A 21,689-nucleotide genomic window follows, 5' to 3' on the forward strand; every position below is an offset into this window, starting at 1 on the left:
AAGCGCTCACTGCTGGAAACTCCCAGGAACTGAACAATAGGGTTGTAATGAAACTTCCCCTAATGCCCTCTAGACCCCGGAATAGGGGAAGCAATTGATTGCTGAGATGTGATTCCCAACAGCCCAGGAAGGGGGAGGAGGGAGGGAATGTAAGAGGGGTTTAGTTATTCTGATAAGAAGACTTGAAATTTTTAGTCCAAGACCTAGAACACACGGAAGGAGTATAAAGTTACTGTGCAACAATATACATTCAGTAGCTTGACTATTGTATAATGCGTAGTCTTATTATTTGGAAACAGGGGGAATGGGGAAACTATGGAAGGTTAATCCATACAACTAACTTGTTAACATTGAATTGCACATATACTGGCCATTTCTATTAATGGGCATTAATTGTATTGAAACACAATAGAAGACAGTTTAAAAAAAAAAAAGCCTAATTTCCTGGCGATTTTTCCCATTGGAGCTACACAAGTAGATGTAAAGTAGCGAAATCTACAAGCACTCAGCTGCACTATATGTATCTCTGTCCATCCATCCATCCATAAATCCATTTACCTTTTTCACTTATCATCCATCCTTTCTCTCATCATCCATCCATTCACCTTTCCATCATCCATCCATCCTTTCAGTCCATCCATTTAGCCACTCTTTCACTCATCTATCCATCCTACCTTTCACTCATCTATCCATCCTTTCACTCAACCATCCATCTTTTCATTCATCTATCCACCCTTCGAACCATCCATCCATTCATTCATTCACCCTTTTCACTCATCCACCCTTTCACTCATCTTCTCATCCATTCACTCTTTAATTTATCCATTCACCCACCCTTTTATCCAGCCATCCAGATACCCTCCCTTTCACTCATCGATCCATTAATTTATCTATCCACCCATCTTTCCACTCATTCAACCATCCATCTACCTTTTTACTCCATCCATCCATCCGTCCATCTATCTATCCACTCATTGATCCAACCATTTACCCTTTCACTCTTCTTTCCATCAACTCACTCATGGATCCACCCATCCTTTCTCTCATATCCATCCACCATTTCACTCATCTATCCATTCACCCTTTCACTCATACATCTTTACATCCATCGTTCTGCTCATTCATCCATGCATCTATCCCTCCACCCTTTCACTCATGTATCAATTCGCTCTTCCACTCATATTCATTCTTATTTTCATCCATCCATCCTCCATCCTTCCTTCCTCCCTTTCACTCATCCATCCTTCCATCCATCCTTTTACTCATTCATCCATACATATATCATCCACCCACCCTCCCACTCACCCATCCATTCACCACTCCACTAATAAATCCATCCATTTACCCTTTTACTCATCCATCCTATCTTCCTTTCACTCACTCATCTATTCATCCGTCGCTCCTTTCACTCATTGTCCACCCATTCACTCATTCATTCACTCACCCATCTATACATTCATCCAGTCATCCACCTACTCTTCCTTTCACTCATCAATCTATTTTGTCATTCATCCACCCTTAAGTCCATCCTTTCACTCATTCATTTATCCATACTTTCACTGTCCATCAAGCCAACCATTCACCAGCCGTGGCCCATGCAGGTAAGAGTGTTGGGGTTGGGTGGGGGGATTTCGACTGACGACGAGGGAAAATTAATTATTTATATAATTTTTCCTCGTCTGCGTCTGTCGAAATCCCCCCCACCTGACCTCACTGCCCTTACTTGCACAGCCGCAGCTGCCATCCACCCATCAATAAATCTATTTACTCTTTCACTCATCCATCCATCCTTCTTTTCAATCACTCATCCATCCGTCCCTCCTTTCACTCATCGTCCATCCATTCACTCATTCCTTGACGCATCCATCCATCCTTTCTGTCACTCATCCACCTACTCTTCTTTCACTCATCTATCCATCTTTTCACTCATCCATTTATCTACCCTTTCACTGTCCATCGAGCCAACCATCCACCAGCCGCGGCCCATGCAGGTAAGAGTGTTGGGGTCGGGTGGGGGGATTTCGACTGACGAAGAGGGAAATTTAATTGTTTATATAATTTTTCCTCGTCTGCGTCTGTCGAAATCCCCCCACCTGACCTCACTGCCCTTACTTGCACAGCCGCAGCTGCCATCCACCCATCAATAAATCCATTTACTCTTTCACTTATCCATCCATCCTTCTTTTCAATCACTCATCCATCCACCCGTCCCTCCTTTCACTCATCGTCCATCCATTCACTCATTCCTTGACGCATCTATCCATCCTTTCTGTCACTCATCCACCTACTCTTCTTTCACTCATCTATCCATCTTTTCACTCATCCATTTATCCACCCTTTCACTGTCCATCGAGCCAACCATCCACCAGCCACGGTCTGTGCAGGTAAGAACAGTGGGGCAGTGGGGCCGAGTGGGGGGGGGGGTGGAGATTTTGACAGATGACGAAAAGGGAAAATTATTTATTAATTTCATTTTTGCTCGTCATTGTTGAAATCACCTACCCACCCGGCCCCCCCACCCCTACGCTCTTACCTGCAGTTACGGCTGACATCCACCCATCCATAAATCTATTTAATGTTTCACTCATCCATCCTTCCTTCCTTTCACTCACTCACTTATCCATCCATGCTTTCACCTTTACAATTATCTATCCTCCCTTGCACTCATCCAATTATCCATCCTTAAATCCATCCATTCACTGATCCATCCAACCAAATCATCCATCCACCCAACCGCTCACTCACACCACTACCCTTTCACTGAGTCTTTGTCTGCTCAGTTACACACAGAAGAAGCCCATCAAGAACCCAGCTCCCGCTGTAGGTGCTAAAGCAGGGGGCTGAGGTCGCCCCTGATTTCAACTATAGAGTAATTACAGTATGCATTAATGTTATGCAACCCAAATCCGCTTCTAACCCATTGGCAAATAAGAAAGGGTCCTCAATTGACCCCTTCCTCTTTGTGAATGTTAACAAAAACATTTTTAGAATCAGGCAGTGGTTTCTGCATCCACTGCTTACTCCTAAAAAAAAGAGGTCTGTCAATCTTTTAAATAATAAAAGAAAATCCAGTTTTTCTTTAAAGGAAAATGGATTGTATTAAAAAAAAAAAAGATTGTTTTATTGAAAAGCAATCGCAGACATGGTGGTCTGCTATGCCATCTTCGCTATGATGTCAGCTAATCATAATGGGGAACAATTGATCTACCATATCAATATTCATGAGGTAGGTGAATTGCGATCCATTACGATTCAGTATTTTGTGAACCAACCTATTAGCATATAGTTTGGTACGCAAAATACGAGTGCATGCAGTAAATGTCGGTGCACAAATTACGACCACTTTTACTGAATGCGTTCTCAGTACTTCTGGCCCCAGACGTACAAAGAGTTTTAGCATTCGCTAAGCCTCTGATTCGGCAACTAAGAGGGTTTGTGAATGCTAAAACCCTTTTTCAATTGTACAAAGCCCATTTAATGGTTCAGAAGATATTTCCAGAATTGTTAAGTTGGTTTAGGAAACCATACCAAACTGGTAATTGGAAGGGGTGTGCTTAGAGTGACACTTCCAAATACCAATTCGTTCGGGTATGTGTTTATGTTTTGTGAGCATAATCCAGTCGTAAAACATCGATATTTTACAGACACCTCAAATGATTGTGAGCAACTATGATTCGGTATTTTGTGAATTTACCTATTAGTACATAGGTCAGTTTGCAAAATACCAATGGATTCGGTAAAAGTTGCTGCGCAGATTGTGATCAAATGTACCCAATACTTTGCACAGACATATGGCCCTGACTTCATAAATGTCAAGAAATTGCTACTTATCGATTTCTTACCATTCACTATTTCAAAACAGCATTCGAAGAGGTATTTGCCTCAAAGTGTGAATCACTATTTAAGGATTTTATGTCTATTTGTTATATGTGATATGTGGGATTGAAGAGCTGCAGGGACGGGTCAGGTCATGGGCACTATGGGAGTACTGTACATCGAAAAGCTCAGCGCATGGGATGCCACCCCTGTAAATACAAATGCGATGTGATACATGTTAAGTGTCGTGTGCTGTATATGTTAAAAATACCAATAAAGAAATTTGAAAAGAAAAAGAAAAAGAAATCGAAACAGAGGAAGAGACTCATCTTGATGATGTCACAAACTGGATTTACTCTGGAAGCAGACGTATGGAGATTCCGGTTCCCTGACGAACACTACGATTAAATAACTCTTAAACAGATGGGCATGCTGGCATCCTCGTGATAGTCAAGAAAGCAGCCGTGGTCGGTTGTGGGAGTTATGGCGGGCGCGCACTGCATCACCAAATGCGATGCAGTGCGCGCAACAAAATTTGTTTTATTTATTTATATGTTTACTTACCTGTTAAGGTCCGTACTCCATACATTACTACTCCCCCACCCTGCCCCTCCCCCTCCCCACATCACCGCCCTGTGGAAAAGTAAATTTTGCCATGTTCTGTGTCCCTACGTGTCATCCATCATATGTTATGTGTGCATGATTAAATATGCATATGTACTCCCCATGTCCGATTAATGACGCAATTACAGTTGTGTCCACCTCTAGTATGCCAGTTTCCAGTCCTCGTGAATACTACGAATATCAGGCCTATGTAAAGCTACGTTGCCACGTTTTTCAGTGTGCACGTTATTCTATTATAAAGTCCCCGTTTCTAGGCCTCAAAAGGGCCTGGACACTAGATTCAGCTCCTGTCTCCTGAAGCCTCGCTGAGGAGCGATACAGCCCCCACCTGTATCCTCGACCCTTCACTTACTTCCTGCCTCGCAGTGCCCGGTCCAGCCTGGTTCTGCCTCTGAGTCTGCCAAGAGTATGTTATGAGTCCAGTTATCAGTTCAGCCCTCCTTCTCTGCATTCCTAAGCTACTGAATCGCATCAATAGTTTCCGTCATTGTCTAGCCTTCAGGGCTCCATGTTAGAGAAATACTGCATTTAATGGTCATTTAATATTCTTCAACACGCACTACATGTAGAATAATGCATGGTCCAGTCTTAGAATCAAGTTAGCCTTTCCCCTCCTAACTTCTAGTTTATATCAACATGTTCTCTAAACATCAGATACTAGATACTGTTTAGGTACATGTCGCCCTGACTCTCCAGACTTCAGTCTCTGCTCCTAGCACAGAGTTCATAGCCCCCAGCTTCTCCTAGTGATACGTCATTGCCAGTTTACGCGCACCAGGTTAGAGGTCCCGGCTCCTCAGGTAGCCCCCTCCATGGTTTCCGCCCCATTCATGACATATCCTGTTACGTCTGCACCACATGTCTATGTATACGCCCAGTTACACCTACTTTCGCCCTTATCTTTCGCGACTGCTACGCGTCACACCTTCTGCTCCACCCACTGCTACGCCTACTGCAATGTAATGCTATGTGTTCACGTTATGTATATATGCTCATGTATTGTTATTAAAAGCCAGCGCGCTCATCCCAGATCCAGCCCCAGCAGCTGCTGGGCCCTGTCATCCTATTCCTATGCAGGTTGTCCTGTTCCTGTCCTTATGCTGTATTAAACCTGCAAAACTCCTACTACCTCGAATCTTGACTCTTATTTATTGAGCTATCTGTTATGATATATGTCTAGTCAAAAATAGGGTATTATTTATTTATTTACCACATAATGGCGCCCGAATAGGGACTTGCCCTTTCCCCACGCGTCGGTGAAGCCACGCCGACCCCCTGACCCTCTGCAGTCGTGACGGAACTCTTCTGTGCACCGGCAGATATTTCTGCTTCAAGTATCCCTCAGGCCCACGGAGGACACGGAGGAGGCGGTCCAGCATCCAAACGAGACGGTGGAGGAACGCGGCGAGTCCCGACCAGAGCCCAAGCCAAGAGTCCAAGGTCCGAGGTATCCGGAGGCCCACCCGTAACTGAAGTCCGAAGTTCGTCGTCGTAGCAGTCCAGTCCAGTCCGAGGCTTTCCGTTCTTGCTGCCCGGTGAGTACCATTACTGGGGTAGTATCTAGACAGGGTCAATCTAAATTGACTCTGGTCCGTGGGTTGGTGGTACACAGACTCACAAACGAAGTGTTCACCTAGGTGGATACGGGTCTTGATGCGTCCCTTTATGGGACCGGTATGTTCCGTACTGTTTCAGCAGTGCATCCAGTAAACTCTAGTCTGTTCCGTTCTCGAGAAATTCTTGTGTTTCTGTTCTCAGTATTCCAGGTAATATTCTGTCCGAACTGTTATGTTATGATGTTGTTCAATGTATTTCCAATGTCGTGGTATGCCTGAATTGTTCTCCAAATTGTTATTGTTTCTCGTGTATTGTATTGTGTTCCGATTCAAGTTTACAATGTCTCTCTTTTCGAGATTACGTCAGCTAAAAACTAGAAAGGGTTTGTTAGAAGAAGCAGTTCCTGTCCCGCTGAGGGACAGTCCAGGTCATTTTATGTATCAGAAGCATGGCATAAGCGCCATATTGTATCTAGATTTATGGGTAGAGTATACCAAACAGTTAGAAGAAAAGTATAGATGGCCCGTATCGGGTACATGGGATGCCGAGTGCATCATGCGAGTAGAAGAAGCATTATGGAAAAAGAAAGCCAGACAGTCACAGAAAGATGCCATCGAGTTATGGCGCAAAGAAGCTCATAAAAGAACTGAAAAAGAAATCAGAAAGTCAGAATTAAGTAGAGAATCCTTAGAGCGAGCCCAAGAAAAAGAATTAATCGAGATAGGTGAACAAGTCAAAACTGAACAGAGAGACAGACAGAGGAATGCCCTTATTAAGGGTATGTATCCTCTTCTTGCCGAGGGCTTGCCAAAAGCGACCCCGGAGGCATCCAGTAATTTCCCGCCACCATTAGTTCCGACCAAGCTACGTCACAAACAGACCGCAGCTGATATTTTTATTTCGTCCTATTTGGACGACACAGTCCCAGAATATGCAAATCCTGTTCGCGCTCCGCCAGTCCCTGTAAATCAGGCACATCCTGCTCCTCCAGACACCGGGGTACCCCATGCAGTACCTGCTACGGTACCCCCGGTCCAGCCAGCATTTCAATTTCCCGCTCCGCCACGAAGAATATCAGTCGACGATTCTAGTCTAGGGGCCGCAGGAGGAGGTCCTCCTCAAACCCCGCCGCCACGCAAGCGTTTATCAGCACTCGAATTACATGCTCAAGCATCACAGCGTACTCCCAAGAGTAATAAGTCTGTTGCAGAAATCAGGCAAGCCCTTGGCGAATGTGCCTATGACCCAGTCCCAGGCGAGAATAATATGGTTTTATATTCAGTACGCGTAAGGAGGGTGACCGAGTATCTAGTCACCCTACCCAATATGAAAGAAGATCTAGACAGAATATATCGTTTCATCCGTACAGGGGATGATCCAGAAAGTATTAGTGATGCCATGTCTCAAAGGAAAGCTGAGATCCAGCGTATGATATTAAAGTTTTTAATTAACTGTCTAATAAGAGAACAAGATTACCCGTCTAAAGATCAGGCCGAAATGAAAATCCTGACAAAGTGGAGTGATAATATAGCCGAGGGTAAGCACAATACCATTAGTGCCATGGAGAGTATGTACAAGAAAATCCGTAGAGAAATAATAAAGATACACGAACAACGTAAAGCAGCACAAGTAAGCGAGAAAGAAAGTAACTCTGATACTGAAGAGGTAGAGGACGAGAATCCCGCCAGAATAGCGTATGTAGGAAAATCTAGATTTCCAGATCGCCATTTACGCCTAGAACACAAGTCAATTTTCCATCATTCAGCACCAGAACAAGGTTCCCTAGAACAAGTGTTCCAAGCTACCGATCACATTCTACAATCACGAATCGGTTACAGTGAGTTAAGTACCATGCATGAACAGGAACTAGCCCGATCAGCAGTCCGATGGATTACTGATTCTACCACTTTTCCAGACGAAATAGTGGCACAAATGTTTCTGAAACTGCCCCCAGCCGAGCAACGACTGGTGGGTATGTATATGATCCAGTACCTCATTACTCTGTATGAGGGTCAGCACTCTGATTCAGGTCCGTTACACGATATCCTGAACGAGTTACTCCAGTATAGATGGAGAGGTCTAGGTACCGATTTAATTAGTGTCATTCTAGAACAGCGTCACAAATATAGAACGTTTCTGAACCCGCATTTTGTTCATGTCTCACCCCCAGAAAGTAAACCATTTTACATGGAAAGACAGAACCCGTTACGAGAAGTGCATCCAGTTAAGACAGAGGACGGTGAAATGCAACGAGTGTTTGTATACACTCCAATAACAAAGATGGAACTCCTCGAGATGAAGAAATTAATTCCCTGTCATGACAAAGATCCAGCAGGGTTCCATAGAGAATTAAAAGACATGCTCCGTATGGGAGAATACACGTACCCAGATATAATTAAAATGTTAAAGGTTCTGCTGCCCGCAGGGGTGTATGAAAAGCTCAAGGAAAAAGAATGGGAGGTGGGAGAGAAAAAGATCGATTGGGCAGCCCTAGAAGCTGAAGACAAGGCACGAGTACCAGGTACCGGTCTTGGAGATAAATGTAAAGAATTACCGGAATTATTGATACAAGTTTTACCTAGATTATTGACAACGAGAAAAGAAGACTGGGATGCAATCTCAGCCTGTAAACAAAAGCAAGATGAAGATATTAGTGATTTTTATTCTAGGTTTGAAAAATGCTTTAGCATCAATAGTGGCCTCAAGACAAGTAGTGAGTCATACCCTCACCTTTTTGTTACTAAATTAGTCGAGAATTCAAGCCCACAAGTTAAAAATCGAGTTCTGAAAGTCGAGAGTACCTGGCAAGCTAATACCCCGTCCCAGATGTTGCAGATGCTTCAGTATCACCAGAATAGAATCAGGGAAGAGCAAGAACACGAGAGAAAACGTATGAAAGACACGAAAATGAAAGTACTAGTTGCACAATCTGTTCCTCAAGACAGTCAGAAGAGGGGTCCAAATCAAGCCAGTCATCCTGCAGCTCCCGTTAAAGGGAATTGCAATTATTGTAAACAGCCAGGTCATTTTATAAATGAGTGTGCAGTTCTGAAACACAACATAGCTACTGGTAAAACTAAAGAAAGACCACGTCCGCCTAGACAAGAACAAGTTTCACAGACTCCTCAGCCACAGAATGCACCACAGACAGTCACAGCACCGCAGCCTATTACTGCAACACAGCATGTTACATCGCAGATGTACCAGTATGCACAGTCTGAGTATCCAGAGTACCAGCAGTATTCATGAAACAGCCTAGAGAGGGAGGTAGGCTTGCCTCTCATCGAGATACCTGTAGATCAAGAAGGTCCCTATGTTCACAGTCAAGTATTAGGGAAAGACAGAAAGTTTTTGATTGATACAGGGGCAAGTAGGACCACAATTAGTCACGCCGAAGTTCCAGGGGCTCCGCTCTCAGGCTCAAGAAATGTTTCCCTTGGATTTTCAGGAAAACCTATCGTAAATGAGATTTCAAAGCCAGTTACTCTAGAAGTAGGTCCATTGTCCCGCACTACTGATCTGTTACTTACTAAGTCATGTCCAGAAAACCTATTAGGCATTAAAACACTGAAAGAGTTAGGTGCAGTTATATGCTGTTCCCCAGAGGGAATACGATTGTTCCTACGTGACTTTAAGGGTCACTATGTTTTACGAGATTTTGATTCAAGACTGTCTAATGTACCGCAGCACTTATGGGCGCAAGGTCCAACTGATGTAGGTTATATGCAAATCACACCCTATCGTGTGACTCTCAAGCCAGGTGTAGTGTTACCACGAATCAGACAGTACAGATTGCCACCTGAGGCTGTAGCAGCCTTATCCAAAATTATTGACGAGCTCATGGCTCAAGGAGTGGTTGTAGAAACTGACTCCAATGTATGTAATTCTCCGATCATTCCAGTCATGAAACGTACTGATCCAAATGCACCCCCAGTATATCGATTAGTGATTGACCTACGAGAGCTTAATAAATGTATTATTCCGCAGTACCCAGTTGTCCCAGACATCTCTTCCCTATTAACGGCCATTGATTCCGAAGCCACGTTCTTCACTGTCATAGACCTCAAGAACGCATTTTTCAGTGTTCCTATTCATCCAGACAGCCAGTTCCTTTTCGGATTTTGTTTAAATGGAAGGGGCTATATGTTCACACGCGCTCCTCAAGGTTTCACAGAAAGTCCTAGTATTTACAGTCAAGCACTTAAGAGACAACTAGACAACATTCACATGCCAACTGACACTGCCCTGCTCCAGTATGTCGATGATCTACTGATCACAGCCCGTTCTGAACGTGCTTGCGAGCAAGCATCCCTTACAGTTTTGTATTTCCTAGCCGAGATGGGGCACAAGGTGTCCCCTTCTAAGCTTCAATTCTGTGTCCAGCAAGTGGTCTACTTAGGACACTTACTGTCCAAGAGGGGTAGGCAGTTGACACCAGACCGTATCCAGTTAATAGCGAGTCTTCCTCAGCCCAAGACCCAGAAGGAGGTACGTGCTTTTATCGGCCTCACTTCTTATTGCAGACAATGGATTCCTCAGTATGCATTTCTAGCCAAGCCACTGATACAGTTAACGACACAGGAGGCAGCCGTATCGACTGTCCTCCCTTGGACATCTGAACATACACTTAGTTTCAATGAGTTAAAGAAAGCTTTATGCCAAGCTCCAGTTCTAGCTACACCGAACTACAGTAAGCCTTTTACACTTTTCGTTACTGAACGTGAAGGTACAGCATTATCTGTTCTCACACAAGATCAAGCAGGACAATACAAGCCCTGTGCTTATTTTTCGAGCACATTAGATCCTGTAGCCCAGGCGCTGCCTGCGTGCCTCAAGTCAGTTGCAGCCACAGCACTAGCTATCAGACAAAGTGATTCCATAGTCTTAGGACATTCCTTGACAGTACAAGTTCCACATTCTGTGGAAGTTCTTTTAAACCGAACACAAACTCAGCACTTGACAATTGCACGTTTAACAGGTTATGAATTGACACTGTTCCAGCCACACATAGAAATCAGACGCTGCAACATTTTAAATCCTGCTACACTGTTACCATCAGTTAATTCAAATCCAGCCACACATGATTGCGTGGAAGTAGTTAACATTACGACAAAGCCAAGACAAGATCTGACAGATATTCCGTTACCAGATCCCGACCTGACACTTTATGTGGACGGTTCATGTATGAGAACTAGTACAGGAGAACTAGTAGCCGCGTATGCAGTGACTACTGACACCGAAGTTATTGAGACACACCGTATTGACACTCTGTCCGCTCAAGCAGCAGAGCTAGTTGCTCTGACACAAGCCTGCATACACGCCAAGAACCTGAAAGTTAATGTTTACACAGATTCACGTTACGCATTTGGAGTTGTACACGACTTCGGAGTGCTCTGGCAGGAGAGAGGTTTCATGACTTCTCATGGAACCAAGATTCAGCATGGTCTCCTTATTCAAGCTCTGTTAGATGCCATACACTTACCGACATCCATTGCTATCATGAAATGCAAAGCACATACGAAAGTCACTGACATTATTTCCCAGGGTAATGAACTAGCAGATCGCACAGCCAAGCTTACAGCACAGACTCCAGACATTCCAGTTAACATGACACATGCTCCAGATCCGACTACATGCATGACAGTTAAGGACCCTACACAAGATGTCATAGACATCCAGTTACACGCTACTCCCGAAGAAATCCAGAAATGGTCCGAACAAGGAGGGGTCCAGACAGACCAAGGATGGTTAACAAAGGGTAGAGCCACATGGTTTCTCCCCGACTCTATGGTTCAAGTCATTATCAATACCGCACATAGTCCAGCACATTTAGGAGAAAAAGCTATGTTAGACAGTATCCAGAACATTTGGTTTAACAAGCATTTACGAGCTGCAGCCAAGCAGAAAGTCCGTACCTGTATGATAAGCTGTCAGTTTAATCCAGGTAAAAGTGTCCCGGTGGAACAAGGTGGATTCCAGCCCCCTGACCACCCTTTTGAAGTCCTCCAGATGGATTATATTCAGATGGAGCGATGTCGAGGTTTCAAGTATGTCCTTGTAGTTGTATGCGCTTTGTCCAGGTGGACAGAAGCATATCCAGTCCCAGATTACACAGCCGCGACCACTGCCAAGCAGTTGGTTCGTGAGTTCTTCCCTCGTTATGGACTCCCTAGAGTCGTATATTCTGACAACGGCCAGCCATTCTCATCTGAACTCATGAAGCATGTTTCCCTGTTGTTAGGGTACCAGTGGAAGTTTCATTGTGTACGCCATCCTGAAGCAGCCGGTCTCGTAGAAAGACATAACCAGACCCTGAAAATCCGTATTGCAAAAGTGTGTAAAGAAAAAGGTGTGGACTGGCTAGTAGCTCTGCCAGTCGCTTTATTTTATATGCGCATGGTCGCACATTCCAGATCAGGTCTGTCCCCGTATGAGGTCGTTTTCGGCCGCCCCCCAAATATGTGGGGTACTCCTAGACCCCGAAGTATTACCGATGTTTCAAGTAATATGCTGACAGATTACCTAGCTTCCTTGATGTCTGCCCTCAACTCATGTCGTTCACAGGTTGCCGCCGCATTTCCAGACAATACCGAGGTGGCACCGCACGAAATCGTCCCAGGATCCATGGTGATGGTCCGCAACTTTGACAGATCAAGTCCGCTGGAGCCTCGTTGGAAAGAGCCCCGACAGGTCCTCCTCACCACCCGTACAGCCGTGAAGTTGGAAGGACGCAAAGGCTGGGTGCACCTCTCTCATGTCAAACTTTTTAATGGACTGAAACCCGTCTTAAAGAACATTTCCCAGGATTTGAAGGATTGCCAAAATATTGTTCTCAAGGACTGTCCCGCAAAAGACATTGTTACAACCCCTCCCCTGTTAGAGAAAACTCCACAACAGGAGTATAAGCTAAAACTCCGGTCTAGTAAAATAAGTCAGTCAGTTTGATTGTCTAAGTCCTCCCCTAGGTGAAACGGTTAGACTGTTTCTGACATGTATAAAATAGACCCCCATAGTGAGAGAGTCAGTCAAAACTCAATCCGATGTATCGTTTTTCTATGTTTCATATTATTTCTCAGCATTATGATTTCCTGCACCAATTATGCATTTTTCCTGTATCTCCCAGTTCTTCGTGTAAATAAGTCTGCTAATGCTACAGCAGAGCACACGTTTAGTGATCTGCCCCCTCATGAACTCTCTTACCGCCTCGCTATGCGTAATAACTCCTTTATCCGCATGTTACATTACTCACACCAGACCAGCAATGCCACTAATTGTTGGGTGTGTGGTCGACTCCCCCCTTTCCAGACACCGAAGGGAGTTCTGCCACTTTTTCCTTATCCATTTTCACATAATGGTTCGTGTGGAGCATGGTCCACGTTAACGTCATCCTCAACAGATATGTCTTTTCTTAACAGTACATGTTTCCCAGACAAGCAAGGTCTCCCCCACAGAACCGGGTTAGATCTAGAAAATGAAGTGTATAATTTAGGTAATTATTCTTCGAATTTTATGGTCCTGAATGTTCAGTCTGATACTACTCCAGACTTACCCGCTATTTCAGTACTACCAGTCAAAGGCGAATTATGTGTCCGAAATAAGGGTTCTGTACATGTAGGACATAGTGATTGTACTACTATTGTCAAGTATAGTGACAGTGGGAAATCTATCTTTAAAGCTTCACGTCATTCCTATTTTATTTGTGGTCAAACTGCATATGTTCGTCTGCCCCTCGATTGGGAGGGAACCTGTTACATTGCCTTCCTACTGCCACCAGTTTTCCTAGCCCCACCTGATTATCATAGAAACACACATCTAGTACACATTAGACATAGAAGGGAGTCCCCAATTGTCGATTATACTGAAACTGCTCTAGAACAGTATACAGATTTCAACAGAGGTTTCTTTTTCTTTATAGGACCTATCCAGAATAGTAAGCTAATCCGTAGGTTAACCAGAACCCTCGAAGCTGTAGTAAATGAGACTGCCTCTGCTCTAGGTAACTTAACCGAAGAGCAGTCTGCTATGAGATTTGTCGTTTTACAGAATCGTCTCGTCCTTGACGTCATATTGGCCGATAGGGGCGGGGCCTGTAGAGTCATCGGATCTAGTTGCTGCATTTTCATTCCAAATAACGCGCCGTCTGTCTATTCAGCTATAACCAGACTCCATAAAATTGCCCATCTGATACACCAAGATCCAGGCACCTGGACATGGTCCGGTTGGTTCTGGAATATAATTTCCGCATGGGGATGGAAAATATTGTCCTTCCTAGGCATTGCAGTAGCGATCATATTCAGCTGCTGCCTCTGTATACAATGTGGCCCTGCGATTTGTGGCATTTGTGCTACCTCTTGTATTCCTAGTCCCAAGTCCCGTTCTAAATCCCGTTCCAGGATAATTCGAGACGAGCAAATGATACTGTATGAAATGATAGATGGTATCATGAAAATTGATGTTTCCTGATGGAAACGTAGTGACAAGGAGGGAATGTGGAAAAGTAAATTTTGCCATGTTCTGTGTCCCTACGTGTCATCCATCATATGTTATGTGTGCATGATTAAATATGCATATGTACTCCCCATGTCCGATTAATGACGCAATTACAGTTGTGTCCACCTCTAGTATGCCAGTTTCCAGTCCTCGTGAATACTACGAATATCAGGCCTATGTAAAGCTACGTTGCCACGTTTTTCAGTGTGCACGTTATTCTATTATAAAGTCCCCGTTTCTAGGCCTCAAAAGGGCCTGGACACTAGATTCAGCTCCTGTCTCCTGAAGCCTCGCTGAGGAGCGATACAGCCCCCACCTGTATCCTCGACCCTTCACTTACTTCCTGCCTCGCAGTGCCCGGTCCAGCCTGGCTCTGCCTCTGAGTCTGCCAAGAGTATGTTATGAGTCCAGTTATCAGTTCAGCCCTCCTTCTCTGCATTCCTAAGCTACTGAATCGCATCAATAGTTTCCGTCATTGTCTAGCCTTCAGGGCTCCATGTTAGAGAAATACTGCATTTAATGGTCATTTAATATTCTTCAACACGCACTACATGTAGAATAATGCATGGTCCAGTCTTAGAATCAAGTTAGCCTTTCCCCTCCTAACTTCTAGTTTATATCAACATGTTCTCTAAACATCAGATACTAGATACTGTTTAGGTACATGTCGCCCTGACTCTCCAGACTTCAGTCTCTGCTCCTAGCACAGAGTTCATAGCCCCCAGCTTCTCCTAGTGATACGTCATTGCCAGTTTACGCGCACCAGGTTAGAGGTCCCGGCTCCTCAGGTAGCCCCCTCCATGGTTTCCGCCCCATTCATGACATATCCTGTTACGTCTGCACCACATGTCTATGTATACGCCCAGTTACACCTACTTTCGCCCTTATCTTTCGCGACTGCTACGCGTCACACCTTCTGCTCCACCCACTGCTACGCCTACTGCAATGTAATGCTATGTGTTCACGTTATGTATATATGCTCATGTATTGTTATTAAAAGCCAGCGCGCTCATCCCAGATCCAGCCCCAGCAGCTGCTGGGCCCTGTCATCCTATTCCTATGCAGGTTGTCCTGTTCCTGTCCTTATGCTGTATTAAACCTGCAAAACTCCTACTACCTCGAATCTTGACTCTTATTTATTGAGCTATCTGTTATGATATATGTCTAGTCAAAAATAGGGTATTATTTATTTATTTACCACAGCCCGCCCGGCACTCCCACTACCGGCCGCCGCTGCAAGAAAGGGGCACCCATTCTACATGGGAACCCCTCAATAAGAAGATTACTGCACTTCTCATTAAACAATTTGTCCTCGGGCCGCCCATTTTACTAAGAAGATCATATAAGCGGTCACACGCACTGGGCGTGCTTCTTTTTCCGTTTGATTATGACTGAACAAGTTTTTTGCCTGCCCTGATACGGATCTCCAAAATGATTTATATATCCCCCTTTTCATTATGAGGTCAAAACGCGTTGGCAGTGTTACATGGGATTTGACTGGAAATTCCAGCTCAAAGATAAAGCCATTGTTCAAGTTTTTTTTTATTGCTCTCCCTCCAAAAACAGTAAGTAGTAGCACCTTCGGGACTCCATAGAATGTGGGAATACACACCACGCTCCATAATCCCATATCGTCAATTATGGGTAGAAAAGTATTGGAGTGATTTTTTCTGGACATATTGACCACATTTCTGGTTTGCTCAGTTGATAAGGGATTTCAGTTTTTCTGCTTATGTGTTAATTGTATTGTATTGTGATTTGTTATTGTTGGTGCATTCGTCTTAATTTGTATAGTTGAATGTTCCAGATGGATATGTATTTCAAGCACAATGATAAATTGAATTGAACATACGCAAATTTAGATAAATTCTCTGATACACGATATTGATGTGTTCGTGTTCTCTTGGATTAATGAATGATTTATGGCCAGGTGGGGTTTCTTGATATTTAAGATGTTTTGACTAACTGGAAAAAATCCACATTTGACACCAGAATATGAAAGATGAGATGTGTGTAGACTTACTTTGTGTTACCCAGGCAGTTTGGGAGTTTAAACATATCCACTCAGAAGGAAGAAAGACCTGAAGATTAGAGAAAAAGAAAGAGAAAGTTTTGTGATGCTGCCCTCAGTTTTTGGTCGAAGAGTCTGTGGCCAGTCATGACACATTCTTTGGTAAATCATAAAGCAGAGTCCCTGAATACACTGAAAGATGCACCCGGAAAAAGGTGCAGAAAAGTATTAACGCTGTCAGGGTAGCCAGTTACAGCATAAATAAAATACGAAAAAAATGGTATGACGTACACTACGGAATGCCTTGCAAGCAGCAGGGATTTGGTGGTGCCCATTGACACAGCCACCACCACTGCTACTGGAAAAACCATAACGTTCACACTAGCACCAGAGTCAGTTGCTGAAGTCAGCAAATTTGACACCTCTATGGCGCAACCTACTGGTAAGTGTTTTCACTAATACCCACATTACACCACACTATAGAACTAACCATAAAAGTGTGTGATTCAAAATCAATTTTTGCACAATGATTTTAATTTTCCTGTAATTCAGGTTACCAATATAACGCATATGGGAAATGTAGTTTAGCGATAGCAATGTGTAACATTACACCGTTTTTAGGTCTCGCCTCTCAATGCGCATGCGCATTGAGCGAGACTATAGGCGCTTAAACAAGGTTTACCCAAGGTTTGCCTAGACTGGCGATTTGATGCTGTGCCCGTGCGCTTTTAGGTCAATGCGCAAGCGCATTGACCTAAAATGCGCGTGCACATCATCAAATCACCATCTGTTCCCCAGCAGCACTCCTCCCACTCCTTTGAAGTGAAGCTTAGCTTCACTTCAAAGGCCCCTGCTGCTTCACACTCGGCCGTGTCTCTCCCTCATCGCCGCTCTCCCTGCTCCGCCCCCTGCTGCGGCCCTGTCGCACTTCTCCTCCCCCCTCCCCACATTAATGCCCTCCGTCTTGTTTGTTGCAGTCTGTCTTCCTTTTGTCTCTCCCTATCCCTCTTACTTCACCTCTTTCTCTCCCCTTCCCTCTGCCTCACCATCTCTTCCCTCCGTCTTGTTTGTTGCAGTCTGTCTTCCTTTTGTCTCTCCCTATCCCTCTTACTTCACCTCTTTCTCTCCCCTTCCCTCTGCCTCGCCATCTCTTCTTTCCCTCTCGATTCCCCGTGTTTCCTCCTTTCCCCCGCCTCACTCTCTTCACTATATGTCTCACTCCTTTCTTTCTCCCCTTTATATATTTTTTCCGTTCTCTACTTCTCTCTGTCCCTTACCTCTGAGTTATCCGCTCTCCCCTTTCTCTCACCGCACACCCCTTCCCTCCCTCCACTCGTCTGTTCTCTCCCTGCCCCCTTGTTCAGTATAAGGTTCCTGACATATAATGGATGAAAATTGTATTGCTTACCGGTAGTGCTGAAGAGAAACTCGTGAAATATTCCAACACCCCCGGGTGTAGGCATAGTGCCTAGAAGCGGTATTTCTGTACGTTGCAGCAAATCATGTATGCATCTATAGTAAATAAAAGCGAATATAGTAAAATGTATTGTGGCTTCTTTAGGAGCTCAGTGGGCATAAACCTTTAAGCCCTTCCAACGATGGGCGCAGCTACAAATATATTTATATATACATATAATGTTAGCGTGTTATACAGCGCAAACTCGACCCCTATGTATTGGAGCGCTTTACGTGAGCACCAGGTACATTACAAAAAAGACATGTTGCTTTTTTTGCAGACACGGGGCGATTAAGTGATTTACACAGACTCACAGGATGTTGAGCCGACGCCAGCCTCGAACCTGGCTCCGCAGTTCCAAGGTCAGCAGCTCTGGTCGTTATGCCTCATCCTCTCCTCTAATGCAGCGGGTATAGTAGGCCCTGGGACCCATTGCACCCCAAATGAGTAGCTGTTTTACTTCCGGGTCAGGGGATGGGTGTATAATGTAGGGCCCGTGGTGCCCTGGTTCAGCAGTCTCCAATCCTGCGTGATTTCTCTGCGTAGCTTATGGATACAAATCATATAACTTGTGTAAGTGGCACTCGTATGATGTCAATGCTATAAGTGTCAAGAACACTTTATCATTTCTGATTGTGACACCACCCGCCACTATGTACCCAGATTTGACCATACAGGTTTCCTTGCTGGATAAACATCAACCACTACCTGCAGGATACAACAGAATGTCATTTTCCTGCACGGTACATTTTTCTGTGACATTCCATCTCGTGCGAACGCTCAGGTGACGGGCAGCCGGATCGCCCTGTTCAGGGAGAGGGTTTCTGCGCGCCTGGCTTCAGGCAGGAGCACTCGCGCTTTCATATTTAATTCTGGTCGGCCGAGTTATCGCTTCCCATTTCCGGTATTCAGTAAACAGGGCCGATGTATTGGTATGCAGAACCGCTGCTTTCCACCTAATCTGTGGCAAACAGTTTCTCTACCCCCTTTCCTGCCGCTCGTGATCTGCTTTTTGTGCTTTTTTTAATGGCCTGTTAACCCCATTTCACACCTGTGAATGGGGTTTAAATGGCATGTCCCGTAACAAAAGAGGGGGGAGATGGGAAGGCATTGTACCGAACAAGGTGTCAGCACCTCCCCTTTCTCTCACGGCCGCTAGGCCGTGTTATTTTTTCAGCCTCCCCTTTTTCATTTCTCTCTCCTAGCTTCGCCCATTTCTCCCAATCACTCTCTTCTCTCACTCTCATACCTCGATGTCAGTCAGCTACACACACCACCGCCACAGTGCCCGAACCTCCAATGCTCGTCACATTTCTCCTCCCCCTCCCCAGCCTCCAGCACCTCCCCTCTCTCTCACGGCCGCCAGGCCATGTTATTTTTTCTGCCTCCCCTTTTTCATTCATTTCTCTCTCCTAGCTTCGCCCATTTCTCCCAATCACTCTCTTCTCTCACTCTCATACCTCGCTGTCAGTCTCTACTTTCCCACTCCATTCCTCTCTAAATGTAAACAGAGAACCTCCCACACACACACACACACACCACCGCCACAGTGCCCGAACCTCCAATGCTCGCATCCTCCATGGTCCAAACACACCAAGCAAATCTAGAGGAGGGAGGTTTTAGTTTGAATGACTAAGTGCTGTGGCAGCACCCTCTCTTCAGTGTTGCATTCCAAATGCTATAGGTGTCACATTCGCGAAAGTTATAACTATTGGCATTGTAAATGACAAAGCTATCAATTTAGCTGTTTTAAAAACCAACAAATAAATAAAATATTTGTCATTTACAAGACCAATAGCTCCAACTTTTCTAATGCGAGACCTATTGCATTTCCAATGCGTGTTTAGTTTGAGATTCAACGAAATAATGTATTTAGAACATATTTTGCTTAACACTGCACTAAAAGTTTACACGTTCACTCTTCCACTACCTACTGTCGATGGAACATCAACTACACCCTCTAGTGTAAAAGCAGAATCTACTCAACCAACACAACCTAAGCTAACAACTGTCCTATATAAGGAAGACAACTAGCTCATCCAGATTATGATGTTACAATCAGCATATACCCTGTCAAAGGGCCCAGGTGAGGCATAAAGCTGCCACTGGTATCAAAACTAGAAAATAGCTTATGAATCTAGTGAGAGCAATGGGGGAACTGCCTTTACAATACGGGCAGAGTCACGCTTGCCGTTTCCCCTCAAGCACCACGCTTGCCTTAACCATGGATATGCACTTTGGGGTCCTGATGTCAGGATGGCCAAGAACAGGAAGGGTTGGGACAGAAAGCTCGAGGCAGAAGGTAAAAGGGGTTGGGTTTGAGGTGTGGGTTAGTTTTCAGGGTGGAGGCAGTTTGTAGCACTTGTGGAAACAGGTTGTATATAGGTCAGGGGGCCGGATTTTAGGGCCTCAGGGAAGGGGGGGGTCGGGGTAGTTTTGGGTTTATGGGTGGGGAACGTTTTTAGGGCTCATGGAGGAGGTTGGGTTGTTTATAGGGCAGGGGCCAGGGTTTTAGGGCTCAGGGCTGGTGTGTGATCGTTATCACACACCCCTTTACCAATCATGCCTTTACAGCGAAATTGTGGGTAAAGAATGCATTGTTCAGACGCATTCGTTGTTCGGGCTGTGTTGCAGAAGTACGATTGGTTCAGCCTGCCTCTGTCATACAACATGACATGTGTATTTGTAAAATGCACGTTCACCCGTGGGCATCTTGGTGCTGAATAACCGATGTTTATTGTTACCCAACTCAATGGTACTCATTTTATCAACCTTAGTTGAATGAAAGTAAGTTGAGTGGATCTGCTGGGATTTGAACCTGTGACCATGAGGTTGAACACAGGCCCCTGCAGTGGATGCATTAGTCCACTGAGCCACCAGACCCGGCTATGCTAGCAACCAGAGCAATGCTGACAGTGCAGCCTACATAACCAATTGGCCGCATTGGTAGCTGGGAAGTGAAGGAGGGATTATGCGTAATTAGAGAAAGCATTAATAACATGGCTAACACCATCAATAGTTTACATTCAAAACCAGCTAAAAGAAAGAAGAAATATTGTCAAAACAACAGCGTATGTGTGCCTGTTTGAACTGTCATGTGAGCACTGTTGATATGCTTGCATCTACTACCAGCATCCTATCAATGCACACAATACAACTTTAAAGTGAAATGGCACACTGCAGGCTAGATGTTGTAAAAGAAGGGCTTCAGATGGCCACTGCTATTGGAGGCAATCCTTAACCTTCCAGCAATATTAGTACCCCTGCATAGGAAAGCAAAGAAGCATCGACAACAACTAGTGCTTCAGTGTCAGAGATGCTAAGTGTGAGACAAACAGGGTCTTGCAGTGAGAAAGTAGAAAAAAGTGTGCTATCGGGTTTCCAAAGAGGTACAGGGGGACACATAAACTTCAATAGTGCGCTCTTCAGTGGATATAACAACATTTCATTGTAGTACTTGCAAAAAACGAGTTAAAAGTTTTAGTTTCCAGCAGGCTCTGGTGACATTTTACATTTTTCTGTTGTTACACCTGAAAATAAAAAAAAGTGTATATATTGTTTAAAATATTTTTTACAAGTATAAAAATATAATATGATTCAAAGGAAAGTTTCTGTTTCTTACCTTAGAAATGATCATGCGTGATGTCTGTTCTGAACTTTCTGCACTCTGCAGCACTGTTACATCCTGTTGTGGTTGGCGCGGTGATGACACTTCTTCTTTGTCAGAGCTGTCCT

The sequence above is a fragment of the Lissotriton helveticus genome, chromosome 4_1 (genome assembly GCF_964261635.1).
Source record: "Lissotriton helveticus chromosome 4_1, aLisHel1.1, whole genome shotgun sequence".
In the NCBI taxonomy this organism is placed as follows: domain Eukaryota; kingdom Metazoa; phylum Chordata; class Amphibia; order Caudata; family Salamandridae; genus Lissotriton; species Lissotriton helveticus.